The sequence below is a fragment of the Nomascus leucogenys genome, chromosome 19 (assembly GCF_006542625.1).
Source record: "Nomascus leucogenys isolate Asia chromosome 19, Asia_NLE_v1, whole genome shotgun sequence".
NCBI classification, from domain to species: Eukaryota; Metazoa; Chordata; class Mammalia; order Primates; family Hylobatidae; genus Nomascus; species Nomascus leucogenys.
This window is the reverse complement of record NC_044399.1, coordinates 1,737,501-1,759,873: the sequence shown is the minus strand read 5'-3', so window position 1 is coordinate 1,759,873 and position 22,373 is coordinate 1,737,501. Positions and strand designations below refer to the sequence as shown.

The 22,373-nt window shown below is 40.4% G+C and overlaps 1 protein-coding gene across 21 annotated transcripts in view; it reads left to right on the top strand.

The window, feature by feature from the left end:
- MYT1L (myelin transcription factor 1 like) overlaps nt 1-22,373 on the top strand; it is a 531,685-nt gene that overhangs the window by 255,638 nt on the left and 253,674 nt on the right. For all 21 annotated transcript variants that reach the window (XM_030799643.1, XM_030799637.1, XM_030799642.1 and 18 more), the window contains one exon: nt 16,081-16,226. The gene's annotated coding sequence lies outside the window, so the exon portion shown is untranslated. The remainder of the gene's footprint in view (nt 1-16,080; nt 16,227-22,373) is intronic.

Below are 22,373 nucleotides of genomic sequence, written 5' to 3'. Positions count from 1 at the left end.
ATCAAAAAGTGGGCAAAGTATATGAACAGACACTTTTCAAAAGAAGACATTTATGCAGCCAACAAACATATCAAAAAAAGCTCATCATCACTGGTCATTAGAGGGTAAAGTAGTTCAACCATTATGGAAGACAGTGTAGTGATTCCTCAAGGATCTAGGACTAGAAATACCATTTGAACCAACAATCCCATTATTGAGTATATACCCAAAGGATTATAAATCATTCTACTATAAAGACGCATGCACACCTATGTTTATTGTGGCACTGTTTGCAATAGCAAAGACTTGGAACCAACCCAAATGCCTGTCAATGATAGACTGGATAAAGAAAATGTGGCACATATACACCATGGAATACTATGCAGCCATGAAAAAGAATGAGTTCATGTCCTTTGAAGGGACATGGATGAAGCTGGAAACCATCATTCTCAGCAAACTAACACAAGAACAGAAAACCAAACACCACATGTTCTCACTCATAAATGGGAGTTGAACAATGAGAGCACATGGACACAGGGAGGGGAACATCACACACCAAGGCCTGTCGGGGTGTTGGGGGCTAGGGGAGGGAGAGCATTAGGAGAAATACCTCATGTCAGTGATGGGTTGACGGGTGCAGCAAACCATCATGGCACATGTATGTCTGTGTAACCTGTACATTCTGCACATGTACCCCAGAACTTAAAGTATAATAAAAGAAAAAAAAAATCATTGCCCAGACAAATGTCAAGGAGTTTTCTCCTTATGTGTTTTTCTAAAAGTTTTACTCTGCAGCCCCAGGCTTTAATCTGCCCCAGTCCCAGGCTAACCTCAATAGCCACAGACTCCAGGCACCCGTGGCCTCAGATAAGATGAATTTCAAATTCAGATTCATAGAGGGAAATGTTCTTATCCTACTTACCAAGGAAGGGTAATAATAGCTAAGTAACTGTGACTCCCCCTCCCTTTCTCTCTTTCTCCCCCACACACTTGCACTTATACACATAAAAAATAAATAAAACAAGAAGAACACAGGTGTCTATGTCCAAAAAACAAAAAAGCCAGTATTACTATTGTATCATTAAAATAAAATCATAATTCTTATCTTTAGATTATTTTCGTATGATTTTGTGTCATTATAGATGAGGGAAATACTATTATCTTTCAGATATTTTCCTTAAGGTAAATTGTTTAGCAATATGTTTATTTACAATATGAGTAATACATTACATCTATATTTATTGAGGATTTAAATGATGGCATTTCAGAATTTTAGCTAATATGAAATGTGCAGGGCAGTGGTTTACTCTCTTCCCGTGAATTCTTTGCAGGAAGCCAGTTGTGAACTGGAAGGTACCTGGCCTGGGTGTCAGGACAGGGAGGGTCCGGGTCTCATCTTGCCTTAGCTGACCTGCTCTGTGACCTCATCCCAGTTTGTCTATGCACTGAGTTTGTTTTCCTGGAGAAACCTTCAACCACTGCAGCCTCGGACTCTCCTTTGTGCTGCGGGAAGCCCTCTATGGAAATGTGTGCAAGTGGGGCTCTGCTGGCCAGGGTATCGGCTCCTCATGTGCTCAGCTCATCCCCACATTCTCCCTGGGTGGCTTCTAAAGTGTCTCCTCCAAACCCCTGAGATGTCAGCAATCACCATGTAAAGTTCACTGGACCAGAAGATTCCTCAGTTTCTTTCACGTGTCAGCAGGCCCCAACACCATTATCTTCATAGGAAATTAAACATCTAGGATGTTGTCACTTTTTATCTCTCCAACATTTGGTATTGTCAGACTTCAAAAAACATTGTAACTAAATGGCAGGGGACAGTATCTCATCTGGGCTTACTTTCCATTTCTCTGACAAATAATTGTTGATTATTTTTCCATACACTTGTGGTGTATGTGTTCCCTCTTGTGAAATGCTTAATTAACATTTTCTGCACTATCTTTTATTGTGTTGAGTATGCTTTTATTTATTTTTAATGCTTTATATATTCTTCATGTAAATCAAAAATGTATCTTCTCCGAGATTATAACTTGACCTTCCACTTCCCTTAAGATGTCTTTTGATGAACAAATTTTTAATATCAATATTTTCAAATTAATTTATCTTTTATAGTCAATGCTATGGGGGTCCTGTTTATTTTTCCTTACTCCAAGGTTTAAGTACATAGTCATCTATGTTTTCTAGGAAGAGTCTTACTTTAGTTTTATGTTTTTGTTTTTGTACAGACAGGATCTTGCTATGTTGCCCAGGTTGGTATCAAGCTCTGGGGCTCAAACAATCCATCTGCCCTGGAGTTACAGGCGTGAGCCACTGTGCCTAGACTTAAGGCTTAGTTTTTGATATTTAACTCCTTAATCCATCTTAAATTTTCTTTGCATATCATGTGAGAATACAGTTCCATCTTTTGTCAGTAATCATTTTTTTCATTCCACTTGTTAAGGAATATATATATATATATATTTTTTTTTTAATCTTGTGGCATACCTTCTCTATTCCGAAGTCTCCTCATGCAATATTCATAGGCCTATTGACAGGTTTTTTATTCTATTTTTATAGGTTAATTTCTGTATCGCAAGTCAACACCACATGGATTTAATTACTACGGCTTCAGAATAATTCTTAATGTCAGGTAGAACTACCCCCCTTTCCTGATTCTCCTTTTTACAAATGTTGGAGATATTCCCGACCCTTTACTTCTTCGTGTACACCTATCAAGCTCCTTATAAGTCTCATTTGATATTTTGATTGAAATCACATTATCTATTGGAGAAGAATTGAGACCATTGCCATATTAAGTTTTCTAATCACGATGTGGTTTATCTCTCTGTTGATTCAGGCCTCCTTTAACATTTCTTAATAAAGTTTTGTGACTTTCCCTGTAGAGGCATCACACACCTTTTGTTAAATGTATTACTGGCTTTGTATTTTCTGACCAGATGTAAATGCTTTTCTGAATGGCTCCTCTGCAGTGACACTGACTCACCCTGACTACCAAGGTTTCCTGAGCTCCGCCATCTGGTCCAGATATTTCTTGGTCAATTCTTCTGAGGACAGGATGGAGTAATAGCAAGGACAGGACAGTGGCAACTTTTCTCCTTTCCCCCATGCTTGCAAGGGGCAGCCACCTGCCCCTGACCAGGTCACCTCTCATTCCTCCCCATGCCCCACCCCTGTTTTCTTCGTTTCTTGGCATTGCCCCCATAGCCTCTCGTGGAATTGGCCTTGCTGTAGGATCAGTAGTTTGTAGGTCAGTGCTTTGGTAAGAATGAGAAACAAATATTATTTAAATTCACAACAAATGTACAGAGAATATTTATGAGCCATACTATTTTAATGATGAGGAAAGTGAGGTTCACAAAGGCCAAGCAAGTGTCTGTGATCACACAGCGGGGAAGAGGTGGGGCTGTTCTTGAGGGTCTGTGTTCCTGAAGAAGGAGATGCCAGGGGTTCCTGCCTCACTGGAAGTTGTGCTGAGGTTTACAAGAATTAATGTTTATAAAGTTCTTAGAACACACCTGGTGCCCAGCAAGGACATATGAACTTTTCTATTATCATTACCATTTCTCTGTGCTGATCTTGTTTAATAAGAGAAGTAGGATGTGGATCTAACCTAACATGAGATATAATTCTGGTGCCACATTAGAAGAAGTTTAAAGTGTTTGATATTTAAAGATTATAGATCACTTTTTTTGGGAATTGAAAGAAGGTATTTGAGCTGGGCTTTTTTAAATGAATAAAATTTAAACAGTGGGAAGGGCTGGTGTGAAAAACGTCATGAGGCAAGGAGACAGGAAGACACACTTTTTTTTGCAAAAGGATAAATCATTCCTGGAAAACATTGGAATTTTAGTTTTCTTGCTGTTATTTTATGCCTAATTTCTTCTTTCTGTTTTAACTTCCAACTTTGGTTCTAGATGCTGTGTGTGTGTGTGTGTGTGTGTGTGTGTGTCTGTGTGTGTGTGTGTGTGTAAAAGAGAGAGATTGATATGCCCTAGGAAATTATTAAGTTCCAAAATTAGCAGCATTTTTATAAGTTAATTAAAAAGTGTCATCTGCTCCAAGTAGGTAAAAAATGCACATGATCATATTGGAATGGGAGGCAGCATGGAGACACTGCTGTTCTGAGTGCGAACTCATTGCAAGGAAGCAAGACGCTTACTGAGAAGTGCGGGGTAGACATGTGCTCCCTTTGTAGAATTACAGGAAACCATGCGGGGTTACTGAGGCTGGTAATTTCAAGTTAGGGGAGGGTGATTAAAATGGCTACTCGGGATGAAGAGTTTAAAATGACGAGGAGTTTGAGGCAGCTGATCAATTTAATCAAAGTGCAATTGCTTTGGGAAGGACTGCCTCTTTGAAAGGATTAATGCATACAGCAAGGTGACAGAGGAGACATGCTGTGAAGGTTTTTATTTTGCTATAAATTCTAACTTTGAATATATTTGTGACTTTGTAGCCATTAATTTGGGGTATTGTAATTATTTTAAAATTTTTGTTAATCTTTTATTTGAATAGTGTAGCTACGACTATACTACTATAATGTGATGAGGTTTTAGAAGTACATTTGATTTTTTTGTTTGTTTTCTTTTTTTGAAACAGTATCTTGCCCTATAGCCCAGGCTAGAGTGCAGTGGCACTATCATGGCTCACCGCAGCCTCAATCTTCCCAGCCCAAGCTACGCTCCTACCTCAGTGTCTTAAGTAGCTTGGACCACAGGTGTGTGCCACCAAGACTGGCTGCCATTTTTATTTTTCTAGAGATGGCCTCTCCCTATGTTTCCCAGGCTGGTCTCCAACTCTTGGTCTCAAGTGATCTTCCCAACTTAGCCTCTCAAAGTTCTGGGATTTCAGGCAGGCATGAGAGTCACTGTACCTGGTCATACACTCATTGCTTAATTTTGACTTTATTACATCTAAACACCAAAATACTTTAATCAGGAACCATTTCATATTTCATAATGAAAATAAATGAGGAAAAGTTATTTCACTGAAAATTTTACTTTCCAACAAGCTTCTCTGAAATGTATTTTTATTTCACTAAAATAGAAATATCTTTTTCTACATTAATTCTATTAGATATGTTATATGTTTCATAATATTGTCAATGATTTCATCGAAACAGTTTAAGATTGTCAATAACTTATATTGTCTCTAATTCAGAGTTTTATAGATTATTGCACTGAAAAAAATCACGAAAAACTCCCCAAGCAATATCTTAAAGTCTCCTCTCTGTACACAGATACTTTTAATCTCCCTCAGGGAGGTGATGATAATTATGTCCTCGACATGTTCATCCTGGGAAACCTACACCATATCTACATTTCAGGATGTTGGAGTCCTTCCCTCCATCTGACCTTCTCAAAAACTTCACTTCCCCATGTTCTCCTGGACAACTTCTATCTTGTTAACAACTGGAAATCATTAAACCTTGCTGTGATGGTGTGGACTCCATTTCAGCTGCTGTTAGGACACAGTCTCCCAAGCAGGGGATTCAGGGGGTCTGAAGCTAGGACTTGAGCTGGCTCCATCTCAAGCAGATCTAGGCACTGACCTCGTATTTGCCCCAAATAGCTTCTGAAAATGAAGAGGAATAATGTGAAGTCTGCCCATTGTATGTGGTTTCACACTTGCCATTTTCTATAGCCCCTTTCTCTGGGCTTCTCCCCTCCTCAGTTCTGTTGTCAACACTTAAAGAATCCAGATATCACATACAAACTGACTTGTGTGTCTGAAGAGCTTAGTTTTAAATAATGGGTATTAAACAACTATTTGTTGAAGGCTCTCTACATTAAATTTCTAGAGATTCTTATGTGCCTGATCTCATGGCATGAATATCTAGTGTTAACATCTTTAGTGCAGACAGCCTCAAGCAAGCAGACCTGTAGAGATATGTTAGGAATTATCAAGGAAACGTGGTTTTTATGTTTGTTTGTTTTGGTTTTTGGGTTTTTTTTTTTTTTTTTGAGACAGAGTTTCGCGCTTGTCGCCCAGGCTGGAGTGCAATGGCGCAATCTCAGCTCACTGCAACCTCTACCTCCAAGGTTCAAGCGATTCTTCTGCCTCAGCATCCCGAGTAGCTGGGATTACAGGCACGTGTCACCACTCCCAGCTAATTTTTATATTTTTAGTAGAGACAGGGTTTCATCATGTTGACCAAGCTGGTCTCAAATGCCTGACCGCAGGTGATCCACCCACCTTGGCCTCCCAAAGTTCTGGGATTACAGGGGTGAGCCACTGCGCCTGGCCGTGTTCTTTTTTTTTAATCCAAGTTCATGTCATCTGGCTCAGAATCCAGTTCTTGGCTCTATGCTCTGGGGGCACAGGCACCCCTAGTCAGGAGCCCAGGAGGCAAAGCACACAAAGCCCCCAACAGGTCAGAAGGCCCCGCCCATGTGAAAAGGGTTTCCAGGAGGCTTTCTAATGCTGCCTTGTTAACTATGAACAGATAATGACGATCTCTAGATGTTCGTGCAAGCCCTCTAATATAAAAAGGACCCAAAAGAACAAAAAAGAAGAAAATAAAGACTGTTCAAGAGAAACAAAGAAGTTATCATTGACTTGTCTGAGTCACAGAAGAGAAGCTACATTGAGTTTACTGAACGAGAACACATTTATTTTAAGCAGAAGAAGGAGACGATGAGCTGAATAACTAAGAGATCACTTAGAAATTTAAAGATGGGCGTTGAAATTTAAATTTAAAAAAATCTCACAAGAGAGGTGAGAAGATAAAGGAAATCTGATTAGAACAAAATGGCAAAGGGATGGAAAATAAGATTAGAGGGTCTGTCCAGCTCCCGCAGGACCGTTGGCTAAATTGTGTAAGTTCCAGAAAGAGATCAGAGAAAATGGAGAGAAAACAACCACTGAAGGAAGCAGGGAAGATGATGGCCCTTGAAAAGCTGCAGGATACGTCACATGATGGGAGAAAACAGATCTACACACCCCCTCATTCTGGGGAAATACTAAAACACTAGAAGCAAAGAGAAAATTATGATGACTCTGGGCATGGGGGTCTAGGGGAAAGGATTCAAAGAATCCTCAAGAGGTAAGAAGACGAGAGAGAAACGCCATCAGACCTCCAGGGAAGTTATCTCTCATCTAGACTGTTTTACTCAGACAAATACTAGTTGGGTGTCAAGACAAAAATAGACATTTTAACATTCAGGAATCATTAAAAATCTCCCAACAAGCTTTCCATGGGAAGCTGTGGGATTATGTCTTCCACCAAAAACAAACAAACAAACAGAAAACCAATAACAAGTAAATCAAGACAGAGGAAGACAAGGATGCAGCAAAGAGGAGAGAGATTACAAGAGATGGGGCAGGGACCTGGTGATGGCCAAGGGGCATCATTACGGCCCCAGCTTTCAAGAGAACCAGTGTGGACCAGGCCAGATGGGAGGACACAGACGGCTGCCTGAGACTTTTCACAGAACCAAATTGATACCTAAGCTGTTCTTCCCTAAGAAGAAGATATGACGTAATTGGGAATTTGGGATAGACTCATGATAAGTACATAGGAGAGCATGTGTGTACACGGACACAATTATATTAATTGCAGGGTAGTAATGTGCAGATAAGGAACATAGTATTAATGTGTGGTTCATCTGGCAATAGTCTCTTCATAGTTATGACAGTAAAGCATTGCCTAATAATCTCATGTATTGCCCAGTACAACCATGCTGGGGGCAGAAACTGTGAGAAGGGCTTGGGCGTGGAGCACATTAGTGCACCTCCCTGTTCCCCCAGACGGGACGTGGAAGTTCAGTGCTTCATGATGGGAAACCGCACAGCCCCCTGTGGTAGAGATGCATTTGTGTAGGGTCTGAAGGCAAATGCCAAAAGAAACGGCTAGAAGCATTGAAAGCTTTCCCTCTGGGGAGCTGGAAGTAAGACAGGGATGGTATCTGGGGAACACTGTTTTCATAATCAGCCATGTAGAGGTATTTTACCCCTAAACCATGTGCGTGTATGAGATTGATGAGAACACACATCACCTTTTTAAAGACCTTTTCTTCCTGTTGTTCATTGTGATGGCTCACAGTTGCAACCTGTCAGACCACAAGCAATCTGGAGCTGGGCTGCAGAATCTCTCAGGGTCCGGGATGAAGAATTTCCCAGAATCCAGATATCACGGGTCCATTGGGTGGCAGGGAGCTGGAGTGACTGAGAGCGCAGTTACGCGTTTCATCTTTGGAGGAAGAGGGCATCAAAGTTCTTCAGCGTCCCTCCTCCCCCCATCCCTCTGATAATAAACATGTTTGGTAACTGACAAAATGCTCCTTCCCTGACATTGACAAATTCCCTGGGGTTCTCAAGGTTGTTGCAAGGGGGTCTATGTGAACAAAGGCACTAAACACAGCAGTTTCAACTTCTATATTGAAAACTGAATAGCATAAATATAGTTTTCATTACAAATAGAACCACTTAGAGGGGCTCCAAATGGGACCCTAGCTTGCCAGCAGCTCTGGCAGTCACTGGAGGTTAAGCCCCTGTGCTTGCAACCCTGTGACTCGGCTCTGCACCCCTCAGCCACTGCGGCCCCCACAGCCAGGCTGCAGGGTCCACAGCTCCCTAATGCTGGGCCATGGACGAGTTAAACCACACATTTACAAGGAGCCGCTAGTGAAAACAAGAAGCATAAAGAACCCTGAGAATAAAATACAAACTAGCAAGGACCAAATCTGCCTCAGAATTATCTGTAGCCACTCTCTAAGTCACATCTGTTAATCAAAACCTTCTGATTGCAGATCACTATTTCTCTGATTCTTTAAATGTTAAAAGGAAAAACAATTTACAGTAAAATGTATAACCAAATTAGCTTTTTAATATATTAAGAATAAAAATATTTATAATATATATATGGAGAAGTGCTTACAAATATCAGCCTGGAATGTTGTCTTCTACCTCATCATTTGGCAACAAACTTAAGAACCAAAAAGAAGGAGAAAGGAAGGAGAGAGAGAGGGAGAGAGAGAAGAGGAAAGGAGAGAAAAGGAAAGGAGAGGAAGAATAGAGGGTGGGAGAGAGGAAGTGGGCAAGGATGGGAGGGAAGGAAAAGGAAGGGAAGGGAGGGAAAGGAAGAGAAGGGCAGAGGAGGGGAGGGGAGGGAAGGGAAGGGAGACAGGGAGCAAGAGAGACCGCAAGAGAAGAAAGGAGAGAAAAAGTGAACAAACAAGTTTGGCTTTCTTTAGCCTCAAATGCAAAAATTTCAAACAGACTGTCATTTTATGCCTACTTTTCATTACAGGATATATCATTAAATTTCAGTCTGTCTCAATATATAATCTGTCTAAATAACTAAACATAAAGTAATAGATCATTCTTGAATTTTTGGACAAATAATGATTTTTTATTCACTACATAATTAACTTAAAATAAATTAAACAGCAAGTACCCTTGTTAAAGGGGGAAAGTAAAAATCTTTTTCATGTATCATGAATATTAATAATGACAAAGTTAAAATGAATTTTATAATACAGCTATGAATAATTCATTGATCTACAACTGAGTTTTTACAATCACTTATTTGTCCTATATGATGTGAAAATGAGGAAATGGCCTAAGTTCCTGCAAAAGGGACCCAATGGTCCCGAACTGAAGAGCAGGGAGAGTGTCACCCCTGAAGCTGCAGTCCTTCATTACTGCCACGCTGTCTGATGTGCCCAGGTGTTGTGGCTGGCCATGAGATGACAGATAGAGGTTTGTTAGTTTAGTTTGTCTTTGGTTCACTCATGAAATTGAGCAAACTTCGGTTCCACACATGTTCTGTGTCTGCAGTGGGTCCAGTTCTGTGGTTTAGAGTCTAATGGGCTCTGTCCCCTGCCCTGACGAGCTCGTGGTGGGGTTGGGGTGCCGTCTAGGAGATCTACAGTTACAGCATGGTATGCTAAATTCTGTGACAGAGTCAAGAGAAAACCATAAAACAAGATGTGTTGCAGCCTCCAAAGCTTCCTACAAAACTCTTTCTAGGAAACCCACCACATTTTCAGTGACAGTCATCCATTTATAATTATTTATCTATAGAACAATTTTTCTCTGTACTGAGGCCTTTCCTTATTCTTTCTTTTTTTAACTGCAATGATTCTGAAAGGTGAAGAGCCTACGACGCAGATGTAATTAAGGACTTTCAGAGATAAATGTTTCATAGAAACGTCACCTCACCCATGCACTATGTGCCCCCTGCTGAACTGCAGTCCTGCATCCCTTTGTGCTTTGGTACAAGGTCTTTGGCCAGGACTGTGTGGAGAACTCACAGCATGCATGTCCACCCTCAGCAGGGATGAAGTGCCGCCAGCACTGAGCAATGCACCTGGTTCCAGGGGGCTCTGCTCATCAACACAAACGGAAAGTGAGACCATTGGGTGCTTCCTGCGGTGCCGTGAGACCGCTGGGTGCTTCCTGCAGTGCCGTGAGACCGCTGGGTGCTTACTGCGGTGCCGTGAGACCGCTGGGTGCTTACTGCAGTGCCGTGAGACCGCTGGGTGCTTACTGCGGTGCCGTGAGACCATCGGGTGCTTCCTGCAGTGCCGTGAGACCGCTGGGTGCTTACTATAGTGCTGTGAGACCGTCGGGTGCTTACTGCGGTGCCGTGAGACCATCGGGTGCTTCCTGCAGTGCCGTGAGACCACTGGGTGCTTACTATAGTGCTGTGAGACCGTCGGGTGCTTACTGCTGTGCCGTGAGACCATCGGGTGCTTACTGTGGTGCTGTGAGACTGTTGGGTGCTTACTGTGGTGCCCTGCATGTTTTGTGTTGCATGAGACAAGATGGCATGTGCTTTCAGGGAAAGTCACTGGAAATAATACAACAATCCTGCGAAAAGCAGTTGCGACCCCATTGATGCCCTCACCCAGAGTAAGAAGTGGGGATGCTATGGCTGCTGCAGGCCCACTCAGCCAGGCACCCTTTGTTCACAGAAATGAGAATGGCCATTCAGTTCCCGCCAGTGTGGGTGACACACAGACCTTTTGAGGAATGACAAGACCACTGTGTCTATAAGACTGAGTGAATTCTTCCTTCTCTCAAACAGCAGACATGACCCAATTGTCCTTGAGTTTATATAAACTGCAATCACACTTAGGTATGGTTTCAATTCATATTCCACTTGAAGGTAATAAGATCTATAGTTTTGTTGCCCCCATATGAATGAACTCTTTCTTTAATGATCCTCAATCACTTCTAAATATTGAGGGAATCCTGGGCAGAAACATACTAGAGTGGAAACAAGACGCAGAGGTCACTGAGAAGGACCCTCACATCCCTGGGCTCAACTCTGCAGTAAGAGAATCATACCTGAGCTGTCCTCCCCACAGGGGATGATGAAAACCCAAGAGAATAATGGATTTAAAATCATTTTGCAGAATGTTAATATGCCACTTTTACTATTGTTATCATTCCCCAGTGTTAGAAAAAGACTTACTTAAAATGGTTTTTACCTAATAAATTAGTGTTTATTCATTTCTTTATTCACTCAACATGAATTTGTTGATCATTTGTGTGTGTGAGGCACAATTCTAGACTCTTGTGATTTAGAAATAAGTTAGATAGCAAAGTGTCTACCATAATGGAGTGTAGCTTTTCCGTGGGGGAAGATAGAACATAAATGCATAAACAGGTATATACACACACATAATCCACAAGGGAAAATTGTGAATTGGATGTCACTGAAATGAAAACTTTTGCTCTACAAAACACCCTGTTAAGACAATGAAAAGACAAGCAACAAAGTAGCAAAAATACTTAGAAATCAAATATTCATCAAAGAACTAGTATCTAGAATATACAATGAAATCTCAAATTCAACGATTTAAAACAATGTAGTAAGAAAATGGGCAAAAGATATGGGCAGATAGTTCACTAAAGATGAAATTTAAATGTACATGAAAAGATATTTAATTCCATCAACTATTAGGCAAATGCCAGTTAAAACCACGATGAGCTGTCACTACATACCTAGAATGACTGACATAAAACACAGAAACAACACCAAATTTTGACTAAGACAATGAGAAACTGAATTACTGGTACATTGATCGAGGCAAAGTGAAATGGTACAGCCACTCAAACCAGTTTGGCTTTTTCTTTTAAAGCTAGCCATGTAATTGCCATATGACCCAGCTATCCCACTCTCAGGCATTAATCCCGGAGAGATAGAAATGTACATTCACAGTAAAACCTGCACACACATCTTTACAGAAGCTTTATTCATGGTAGCCAAAAACTGGAAATAGCCCAGATGGCCTCCAGAGCATGAAGAGTTAAACTGTGTACAGCCATGCCATGGAATACTACTCAGCCATTAGAAAGAATAAACTATTGATACAACCCAGATGGAAGCTCCAGAGAATTATGCTGAATAAGAAAAGCCAATCTGCAAGCTTTGCACAGTGAATGACTTCATTTATAGAACGTTCTTGAAATAACAAAATGACAGGAAACACTGATGAGTGGTTGCCAGGAGTTCAGGGTAGGAGAGTTGGCTCTGAAAGGGAAGGGATATGGGTGTGGCTCTGAAAGGAAAGAGGCTGGGCTTGGTTATGAAAATGAAGATGGTGGGGGTGGCTATGAAAGGGCAGAAGTGGGCGTGGCTATAATTGGAAGGGGGATGGACCTGGCAATGAAAGACAATGGGGTGGTCATGGTTATGAAAGGAAAAGGATGGGTGTGGCTATGAAAGGGCAGGGAGTGGGCGTGGCTCTGAACAGGGAAAGGGTGAGTGTAGCTATGAAAGGGAAAGGAGTGCGCTTGGTGATGAACAGGAAAGGCTGGGCGTGGCTATGAAAGGGAAGAGGGTGGACTTGGTGATGAAAGGGGCAGGATGTGGGCAGGGCTATAAAAGGACACAGAGGAACCCTTGCTCATTCGGTGATAGTTATCTGCATGTTGACTGTGGTCATAGACACAGAAACCTACACTGGTGCTAAAATCGCACACACATATATGAACACTAGAGAAGTAGGAAATCTGGACATTGGTGGGATGAGTCAATGTCATTCTGCCTGTATGTGCTATGGTTCTGCAAAATGTTATCATTGGCGGACACTGAGACACGGGTGCATGGGACCTCTGTATTCTTTCTTCCAGCTGCATGTGAATCTACAGTTACCTCAAAACAGTTTAAAACCAAAATCTGTGTAATATAATCCCAGATAATGACAAATGCCGTAAAGAAAAACCCACTCATTCCCATTTGGGAGATTAGAGGAAGGGTGGATGACGAGAAAGGCCAGCAAAGCTTTGGCTGAGAACAGAGTGTGACTGAGAGCCCCAAGGAGCTTCCGCCTGGCTGGTGTTATTTTTGTTTTGCAGCTAAGCTGTCTGCTAAACATGCCGTTTAAGAGTTCATCCTGGGAATTCCATTACCAATGATCACAAGCAGCATCTGTGACAGGGAACTGTGAGCAGCCAGAACCGTAGGTGCATATTCCTTCCTACCGCACCTGAAGAACTGGGAAAAGAAGGTCACTGACTCACTCACTCATTACCTAATTGTTCTGTGAATCTTTACCTAGTGAGGACCTGTTGTTAAAAGCACACTGTAGATGGATGGATGGATGGATGGATGGTTGGATTGATGGATGGATGGATGGATGGATGGATGGATGGATGGATGGATGGATGGATGGATAGATGGTTGGATTGATGGATGGATGGTTGGATTGATGGATGGATGGTTGGATTGATGGATGGATGGATAGATGGATGGATGGATGGATGGATGGATGGATGGATGGATGGATGGATGTGCACACACACACATTTAGTAAGCAGCATCATATACCCTGCAAGGGCATTTAGCCTATAGTCCATTTGTCAGTGGCTTTTAAATCTACATCTCATAAATTACTCCCAGACGGGAATGCATCTTGGAACAAAGGTAGTCTCACCTCCAGCAATTACTCTAACTCCCCTTCCTCCAAGAGGGGTTCTCATGTTTGTGAGGGTGTGTCCTCACTCCTGGAGAGCCTGAGGGACCCAGGAGCACCCAAACTGGAATATTTTGACAAGCAGCCCTGATGAGAGGCTGAAGGTGCTTTGCTATTTCACCTGGGAATGGGAAGGGCTCTTCTGAGTCCATGATTTGTGAATGTGTGCATGGAGAACAGAGCACGCTCCAAATAAAACCTTTCATTTTGTCCACGAACTTCTGTTTTGTAGATACTTATCACTTTAATGAAAAACCTGTCCCTCTCCTGACAATGGTCAGTCATATCTGCCGTTGAGGCACTGGGACTGCGGCTGCTCCCACAGGAATGGCCTGATGGTCTCCAGGTCTTCCTCCTTGCTACCTTTCGTGAACACTGAACAACAGAAAAAACACTTTTCCCAAAACAATGATGGACAACGCGATGAATCTATAGAACATGCTAACAAGCTTAAAGTGGTAGAGATGAATTTTTAGGGTTACCAGTAGAGTAAGTCATTGTGTAAATTAACGTAATAATATTTTATGAAAGCAAAATATTATGATTGTTTTAAGCATAGTACTGGCAACATGTTAGAGTGGCTTTGATTATTAATGTCCAATCCTACTATTTCTCAATCACTTGTCTTGCTTTATGCTTGGTTTGTTTATAAGATTTATTTAAATTTGTCTATTTGGTGTCTTTCAAATGGTGAGAATTATCTTGCATTTTTATAAAACCACTATGTCGAATACCATCCCAACCTTTCTTAGTCAATTTAGTAAGTAATAGCTTAGAATGTGTTGGAAATAACTGTGCCTACTATAGAAACATTAATCACAGATGTTTATGCATAAGCCCCATTTTAAACACTATTTGGATATTGCTTTATAGCTAAAACAAATAAAAAATTTTAAATTATTGCCCAAGATGTTGCATTTTGTTTTGCTTTTCAATTAATAACATGCTCTTGTAAAATATTTTATGTGGAAATCACAACTTATTTGCTATCCTTTGAACTGAGAAGGACAAAAATACAAACACACATGACAACCTGCTGGTGATATAAGCCATGAAATACATGTGCAGATACATCCCCTATGCTTCTGTAATTTGTTTCTACACATTTTATAATCTTAATACTTTGTAGACTCAATCATAAAAATGACTCCCTTAGTTTTATAAGAATATAGTTTTGTGTATTTTTATATTACAAAGAGTAATTTCATTAATTTTCTTAAAAGGTTTTTCTATAAGGAATGATTTATTGGAAATTAATTGGGTGTGATACGAGGTTGTTGTCACCACCATCCCTCTCATCTTATCTCCATGCATCTCATCATCTCTTGTATCTCATCTCCATGCATCTCATTTCCATGTATCTCATCTCCATGTGCTCATAATCTCCATGCATCTCACCATCTCCATGTATCTCATCATCTTCATGCTTCTCACCTCCATGCACCTCATCTGCATACCTCTCATCATCTCTGTGTGTTCCATCTCCATGTGTCTCATCATCCTTGTGTCTCATCTCCATGCATCTCATTTCCATGTATCTCATCTCCATGTGCTCATGATGTGTCTTGTCATCTCCATACATTTCATCATATCCATGTGTCTCATCATCTTTATGCTTCTCACCTCCATGCACCTCATCTCCATATCTCTCATAATCTCCGTGTGTTCCATCTCCATGTGTCTTATCATCTCTTGTGTCTCACCTCCATGTGTCTCATCGCCGTGTGTGTTTCAACTGTATCTGTCTCATCTCCATGTGTCTTATCATCCCCATGGATCTCATCTCTGTGTCTCTATCTCCATGTGTCTCCACATGTCTCATCATCCCCATGCATCTCTATGATCTCATCTCTGAGTGTTTCATCTCCATGTGCTTCATCATCCCCATGTGTCTTATGGTGTCTGTGTATTTCATCTCCATGTGTCTCATCTCCTAGTGTTTCATCTCCACGCATCTCATCATCTCCATGTGTCTCATCTCCATTTGTGTCGTCATCCCCATGCATCTCATCTCTGTGTGTCTCATCATCTCCATGTGTCTGTGCACCCAGCATGGCCTCATTGCCTGCTTGCAGCAGATGCATTAAAGACCTGACAATCACATCCCTCAGGTAGGGTTTTGCTTTTACTACGAATATCTGCCTCATTATTCTGCCTTTTTGTTCTTCTCTAGAGTGGCCACATCTGGTGGAAGAAGAAAAAAATGTAGTTATTGAATTCAATCAAGTGTTTGCATCTTTCAAGCTATCAACAAAATTCCATCAAGAAAGGTTCCAGTTGGTCTCACAGACATATGGATATCCGAGGAGCCACCTAAAGGTGAGGAACTCTATGTGGTATTAATATTTTAAGCTTTACATGCAGACAGGTGTTTTGCATATTTACCTTAAAATATGTTACTTTGAAAAAGCATAAATATAGGTTTGTGAATGAAGCAGCATTTTATTTGATAAAGAATACAACACCTCTTGCTTTTTATAAACAATTCAATATAAAGTCAGAATATGTAATCTCTTGGTAAACATAGACTCAAGTAGCCTTCTGTTATCTAGTTACAACATCACCCAAAAGAAGAATTTATAAGCATACTAATAGGCCTGGTTCACCCTTCAGCAGTCATAGAAGCTCCCTTGTACAAAGCCCCTTTAAAATCAGGTCCCTGTGTCCATTGTTAGTTCTATTTTGGGATGTTTTATATTTGAGGAAATTAAGAAGGTCATTAATTAGGGCCTCTTTTGCATTGCCCAGGGTTCCTGTAGGTTTCTGTCAGTTACTGTTGACAAACGTCCCTTGCTGCCACTGTGGGCTCTGGGAGTCATGCTTCTTGAAAAAGTTCAGGTTATATGGCCTTTTGTTTTCAAAATAATTATAGTAAAATACATATAACATGAAATTTACCATTTTTACGGTTTTCAAATGTGTAATTAGTGATATCAAGTGTATTCACATAGTGGTGCAATGGTCACCACCTGCCGTCTTCAGAACTTTTTTGTTCCCTAACTGAAACCCTGTCCCCATTAAACACTACCTCCCCAGGCCTCCCCCACACTCTCTGGGTCCCAGCATTCTGCTTTCTGTCTCTGTGAATATGACCACTAGACTTACCTCGTGTGAGTGGCATTGTACGGTATCTGTTCTTTTGTGACTGCTCTCTTTCACTTAGCATAATGCCCTCAACGTCCAGCCATGTCGTAGAATGGGTCAGAACATCCTTCCTAAGGCTGAATAATAGTCCACTGTACATCTGTCAGTGGACACGTGTGCTGCCTCCACCTTTCAGCTACTGTGAATTATGCTCCTCTTAGCTTGGGTGTAGAAATATATATCTGAGTCCCTGATTTCACGTTTGCTGAGCATCAACCCAGAAGTGGAATTGCTGGATTATGTGGATCATATTGTATTTTTAATTTGTTCAGGAAATGCCACTCTTTTCAATAGTAGCTGTACCATAAAGTGGTGCATTATCACCACAGTTCACAAGGGTTCCAATTTCTCCATATCCAGGCCAACACTTATTCTTTTCTATGGTTTTCTTTTTTAAAAATAATAGATATCCTGATGGATGTGAAGTGGTATCCTATTGTGGTTTTGGTTTGCATTTCCCTCATTATTAGTGATGTTGAGCATCTTTCCATGTGTTTACGGGACATTTGCATGTCTTCTTTGGAGAAATGTCTAAGTCCTTTGCCTTAATCAGTTATTTGTTTTTGAGTTGTAGGAATTCTTATATATTATCGATATTAGCTCCTTATCATATATATGATTTGAAAATATCTTCTGCTGTTTCATGGGTTGCCTTTCACTTTGTTGGTAGTATCCCTTGACACACAAACATTTTGTTGTTTTCTTTTAAGTTTTGATGTTGCCCAATTTAGATATTTTTTTAACCTATACTTTGGGTATTATATCCAATCAATCATTGCCAAATCCAATGTCAGAAAGCTGATCCTTCCTATTTTCTTCTAAGAGTTTTATAGCTTTAGCCTCTGTGTTTAGGTTGCTAACCCATTTGGAGTTAATTTTTCTTTTTACAGGTTTAAGGTAAGATTATAACTTTATTCTTTTGCATGTGGCTATCTTCTGTGTGTTGAAAAGACTGTCCTTGCTCCGATAAATGATTATGGCACCCTTGTCAAAAATCATTTGACCATATATGCAAGAGTTTATTTCTGGGTTTTCTATTCTGTTCCACTGGTCTGTTTCTCTGTCTTTATGCCAGTACCACACTATTTTGATTACTGTAGCTTTGTTATAAGTTTTCAAATCAGAAAGTATAAAATGTCTAACTATGTTCTTTTTCAATATAGTTTTGGCTATTTGGGGATCTCTTAAGATTTCATATGAATCTTGGAATATATTTATTTTTGAAAAAAAAGACCTTAAGATTTTGAGAGGGATTGCACTGAATTTGTAGATCATATGGCTAAGTTTCTTAATGAGACAGAAACAGGGTTTCTTATATTTTCTGGTAATGAATTTCTATATGCAATTTAAGATGTACCATGACCTTATTTCTGTTTGGAAAGAAAAAGTTCAGATTTTTACCTAGTTTTTCTGACCCTGGTATGATTAGTAATGAGCAATTACATAAGAATATCAAATATAAAGTTTTCTAAAATCTTCCCCAAAGATGAAGATGTTGTGTCTGTTTAGTTTCTTAAAAACTCAGCTTTGTTTTTAAGGCTTGATTCTCTAGCAGTAATTTTGAAGTCTTTGTTCTCTAGTAGTAATTTCTTAGGTAGAAAGTCAACAATGGCATGTGATGTTCCACCTAATCTCAGTGATTGAAGGTACCCTGGTGTCCAGGGGTTCGTTGCTCATGACAAGAGACTAGAAGATACCCAAGCTTAGATGTTTAGATGTGGTGGGCATCATCCAAGACCACCATGAATACTAACAATGTAGAGAGGCTTGGAGCACATGCTTAATACCCCAACTGTGTCCATTCTGTGTCCATTAATAGATTATAAAACTCATCACTGATAGAGGCCTACCCCGTAAGTACCAGCACCGGCAACCACGAGCTCCTCCTGCAAGGAGGTGTGACTATTATTCCCTCTTTAGAGGTCAGTAAAGGGAAGATCAGAGAGCTTAAGTGACTAACCTAAGATAATATAATTAATAAGTAGCCAAGATAGCACCTGAACCATGCCCCTGTGTCCTAGAAAGAAGGCTAGCATACAGTGTGGTGGGAGGGAATGATGTTTGAGGATCTAGACTTAACACAAATCACGAACTCCAAGAAGCCTTTAATTTCAGTCCTTAATTAAAGTCTATATTCAACTCTAAGAAAAATATTAAAAAATTAGCATTAGAAATGACCTGACAAAGTTTCACTCAAAGAACAAACTGTTTACCACTACCCTTTTCTGTCACCAGTGCTAAGTAATAAGTGGGTATTTATCATTCTTTCATCATTCTCTCATTCTTTCAACAGTGCTGAGTACCTATTTTGTGCCAGGAACTCTTGTGTGTCTGGGTGTATAAAAATAAATGAGGTGCAGTCCTTGCCCTCAAAGACTTCACACATTGAACAAACATAAGGCATGGAAAGGACTAGTCTTTCCTTTGGTGCAAAATGTGTCTTATTCCTTTGTGCGTTCCAGAGATGGGCATGCTTCCTGGGCCGTGTTAGGTACTCAGTCACATCTCAATGAATCCACAGAGGTCTGTGCAAGCTGTTGGGGAGGACCCAGAAGAGATCTTAACTAGGAGCAGAGGAATCAAAGAGGACTTTGGAGAGGAGATCACCCCAAAAGTGGATCTTTAAAGATTAGTTTATTAGATGAATAAATCTGGAAATGGCTGGCTTGAGAGAAGAAAAATACAAAACTCAGAGATGGAAAGCATCAAGTAATGGACGTGGAATACTATTCAGTTGTCACGTACAGCTGCATGTTAGGACAAAGGGCTTAGCTCCCCATGGCTTAGGTTTGGTGTTTATAAAATGAGCATAGGTACTGTCTGCGTTCTGTGGTCCACAGGAGACAGAATGGGATGTGGTTCTATTTCTTACCCTATCAGATGGAATGTAGAACAGAATGGTCCTCTGTAAGAAGTTGCATACCTCCTCTCAGTCCCTGAAATTGATGACTATCTTTCACTCATCTGTCTGCCATCCTTTCTACCCCCAAAGTTGGATGTTACTGTATTCAACTTTCTGAATTCAATTTTAGTAGCTGCTGTGCAGTTTGTCCAACTGTAGACTCCGGGAATTGTTCTGCTAGTCCTACCCTCAGATTACAACTCAGAATCAGAAACACTCAGATGGAAAGGCCCTTAGCACCACTGCCACGGCAAAGCAGCAGCTGTTGCACACAACCCCAAGTCCCGCTACCTTCTGCTGCTCTCAGTTCTTCCCTCCCCTGCAATGCTCCCCCTACCATGTGTCATCTTTTCTGTCTGCAGCAGCTTAGCTTCCTTTAGCATCTCCACTTAAGAAGGACTTTGGGGCTTGATCTTATGGGAGAAATAAAAATGCCATAGAACAAGATTTAGATTTAGGGCATTTTTCTGTCCTCGTGTGTCCCAATTAGCCACTGTGATTGCTGAGCCGTGAACACCTGTGGCGCCTCCGCAGCTGGTGCTCTAGGAAATCCAATTTCCCCTGAACCAGAGCCCAAAGAGAAAATCACACTCTGCATTCAATTTCCATGCTAAAGACTTTCCTTAAAATAAAATCAATATCTGTTTCCCAAAAAACTACATGAATTGTGTTCTGAATGGTGACTATTTTAAAGAAAAGCATATCATGTGTCCAGAAGGAGAAATCTGCTGAAATAGCTCCAACTCTGTAAATCTATATTCTTTGACCCTTTGAAAGAAATATATTTAACACAGTGAACAAATGTCATAAGATAGTCCTGGAGCTGCCAACGATCACTTGTTTTTGGGCAAATCTCTACAAAAAATTTGTTCCTTTCTTTCGTAAAACAGAAGTAAATGGTCAAATGAGATGGATATCATGAACCTAATGTAAACTACAAAAGATGATAATAGCTGCTAACCATTTGTTAAGCATCCAGTCTGTACCAAGCTTGGTTCTAAAAGTGCCATTCACCATGTCTCATTTCATCCTCAAAAAAACCCCCTATGAAGTTAGTAGTGTATACATATATATATACACACACACACACACACACACACACACATATATAAGTTTATTTTCACAATACTGATAAAGACATGCCTGGGACTGGGCAACTTATGAAGAAAAAGAGATTTAATGGACTCACAGTTACACATGGCTGCAGAGGCCTCACAATCATGGCAGAAGGGGAAAGCCATGTCTTAACTGGCGGCAGGCAAGAGAGAAATGAGGGTCGAGTGAAAGGGGAAACCTCTTATAAAACCATCAGATCTCATGAGACTTATTCACTACCATGAGAACAGTATGGGGGAACCTTCCCCATGATTCAACTATTCACTGGGTCCCTCCCACGACATGTGGGAATTATGGGAGCTACAATTCAAGATGAGATTTGGGTGAGGACACAGACCCAAACCTTGTCTGTCTATCTCTCTATTTATTTATCTATCTATATTCATAATTTATATTAGGAAAAAATTAATGTACAGAGAAGTTAATTTGTCTACCATTACACAGTTAATAAATGACACAGATGGAATTCAAATTTATGTAGGCATTTTAACTTCTAAGCCAATGTTGTTAACTACTGTGAACTCACTCTACTATCTCTACAAAGCCATGTGCAGATATTATACATTATTATTCTTGTGTCTATCTGATAACCATGTATAATATATATCACTTGTGTGCATAGGTAATATACTGTGTGTATCTACACACAGAGAACTTATGGAACTGCTAGGTTGCTGCCAAATCAAATTGTTTTGCTTTAATGACTCAGTGCCATTAATATCACTTTATAGTCATCATCCTCATACATGTTTCCCCAGAAAGCAACGAAATAATTTTGAGTCTTGCTTTGTCAAGATCCTCCTTAACTCATGGAAGAATGCTTTTCAATTGTTTTCAGAGTGATTCATTTGTGTTGCTTCTATCATAATTGTTAGGATTTCATTAAAACAATGTTTATTGCAATGTGATGTTATAAAATATTATGGATAGTTAAAAATAAATAAAATTACTTGAGCTTTTATTTTTCTGGACTGTAGTTTAGGAAATAGTAGAAATTTGCATTTCTCATGACTTGTATTATCAAAGTCACGTGCCACCACCCTGTAGGAGAGTAGGATGCCAAACTACTGATCCCTGTCCTCCGATTCCGGAGTGTGGTGGAAACTGCAAATCATGGCATCTCCTTCCTCCTAGCTGAGGACAATTACCTGAAGTCAGGGGACACCTTGATGGAAGCAAAGTTGGAAAATAGGATATGTGGTTCAGGACCATGGGCCGCTTAGGGGGATTCAGATCTAAGAGGCAGTCAGATATTATCAAGGGATTTAGACACCAGGGGTCCACCTAGGAGGACAGGAGGCAGG